This window comes from Cajanus cajan, chromosome 11 (genome assembly GCF_000230855.2).
Source record: "Cajanus cajan strain Asha chromosome 11, NIPB_CcT2T_4, whole genome shotgun sequence".
Taxonomy (NCBI): domain Eukaryota; kingdom Viridiplantae; phylum Streptophyta; class Magnoliopsida; order Fabales; family Fabaceae; genus Cajanus; species Cajanus cajan.
In genome coordinates this window covers 13,808,292-13,810,791 of record NC_138527.1, presented here as the reverse complement: position 1 = coordinate 13,810,791, position 2,500 = coordinate 13,808,292, and positions in this window count along the sequence as shown.

Below are 2,500 nucleotides of genomic sequence, written 5' to 3'. Positions count from 1 at the left end.
GTGGGTTGATGTTGCCCAAGTCATCCGTGGGTTGGTGGCACCCGAGTGATGTGGGTTTATTCGGGGCGGGTTCATGATGGTGCCTCCAAGTCATGTTGGAGTCTTATTGTTGGTGGGTTATTGGTGCTCAAGTCACCCGTGGGTCATGATGCTCAAGTCTCCCTCGGTCAGAAATTGAACCAGGCTCGGTCATTTTTTGAGCCAGCCTCGGTCAGAAATTGAGTCACTCTCGGTCAGAAATTGAGCCAGCCTCGGTCATTTTTTGAGTCACTCTCGGTCAGAAATTGAGCCAGCCTCGGTCATGATTTGAGTCACTCTCGGTCAGAAATTGAGCCAGCCTCTGTCATTTTTTGAGTCACTCTCGGTCAGAAATTGAGTCACTCTCGGTCAGAAATTGAGCCAGCCTCGGTCATGATTTGAGTCACTCTCGGTCAGAAATTGAGCCAGCCTCGGTCATTTTTTGAGTCACTCTCGGTCAGAAATTGAGCCAGCCTCGGTCATGATTTGAGTCACTCTCGGTCAGAAATTGAGCCACTCTCGGTCAGAAATTGAGTCACTCTCGGTCAGAAATTGAGCCAGCCTCGGTCATTTTTTGAGTCACTCTCGGTCAGAAATTGAGCCACTCTCGGTCAGAAATTGAGTCACTCTCGGTCAGAAATTGAGTCACTCTCGGTCAGAAATTGAGCCAGCCTCGGTCATTTTTTGAGTCACTCTCGGTCAGAAATTGAGCCAGCCTCGGTCATGATTTGAGCCACTCTCGGTCAGAAATTGAGCCACTCTCGGTCAGAAATTGAGTCACTCTCGGTCAGAAATTGAGTGACTCTCGGTCAGAAATTGAGCCAGCCTCGGTCATGATTTGAGTCACTCTCGGTCAGAAATTGAGTCACTCTCGGTCAGAAATTGAGCCAGCCTCGGTCATGATTTGAGTCACTCTCGGTCAGAAATTGAGCCAGCCTCGGTCATTTTTTGAGTCACTCTCGGTCAGAAATTGAGCCAGCCTCGGTCATTTTTTGAGTCACTCTCGGTCAGAAATTGAGTCACTCTCGGTCAGAAATTGAGCCAGCCTCGGTCATGATTTGAGTCAGCCTCGGTCATTTTTTGAGTCACTCTCGGTCAGAAATTGAGTCACTCTCGGTCAGAAATTGAGCCACTCTCGGTCAGAAATTGAGCCAGCCTCGGTCATGATTTGAGTCACTCTCGGTCATTTTTTGAGTCACTCTCGGTCAGAAATTGAGTCACTCTCGGTCAGAAATTGAGCCACTCTCGGTCAGAAATTGAGCCAGCCTCGGTCATGATTTTAGTCACTCTCGGTCAGAAATTGAGTCACCCTCGGTCAGAAAATTTGGCTGGCTCGGTCAGAAATTGAGTCACGACCCACCAGAAATTGAGCCAAGGCTGGTCAGAAATTGAGTCACGACCCACCAGATTTGCACCACGACCCACCGTGACCGACCACTATGCACCAACTATGAACCATTCAATTTTTTTTTGAGCACTTCTTGGATCAAACATCTCTTCTAACATGCCTAAGTATGCTGGGAAGTTTTGGGGGTGAGAGACCTTCATCCTCCATTTTTACGAATTTTCCGATTTTACCATGTTTTGGTAAAAAAATCATTAAAATTCAATCCCTTGGAGGATGGCTGAGATTTTTGGTGGACAGGTCAGTTATATTAGTATGTGGGTGCATGCAAAAAATCAGATCAAAATTCGATGCCTAGATACGTTTTTCTATTTTTCTGGATTTACGTATTTTCGTTTCTTAAAAAAATTATTAAAAAATATTCCGTTGGCAAAAAATTCTCTAATTTGGTGAGCACGAAGATATGATTTTTCTAAACAATGCTGCAAAAAATCAGATCAAAATTCGATCTGTAGCTCCCAAAAAGGAACTTATGTCTGCTCAGAAAAAAGGTATCTACTTGTACAAAATTCACTTTTGCATATTAGCCTATTATAGGGGGAGGGTGTGTCTCAGCAGAAACCCAGCGCACCTTGGCTGGTCTGGGCGAGCCACGGGGCCTTCCCCTCACACTCCGTGGGCATTTCTAAGCCTGCGTTGTGTTCTCCCGTGGCAAATTTCGAATCAAAATTTTTCATGAATCAAACCGAAAATTCGTTTTTTGAAAATTTTCGAAAAACTCCAGATTCGTTCTATCATCATTCTAACCCATATTTTGGCCTTTCCAGCCTTCGTTTAGCCAGATTTAAGCCATCTTGACCCACCCGAGGGACGGTTTATGCTCTTTTGAGCTAATTTTTGGTGGGTTTTCTCTTCTTTTTCCATCCTTCATCGAGTTTGCACCAAATATGCCGTACCCTATAACTCGTCCAGCCCATTTTCCCTTTGATCATCATTATTGCCCAAATTTGCACCAAATCTAGCCCAGTTTCTACCTTGCCTAACCCACCCGAGGGACGGTTTATGCTCTTACGAGCTAATTTTTTGTGGGTTTTCCCTTTGTTTACCATCACTGATCGAATTTACACCAAATATGAC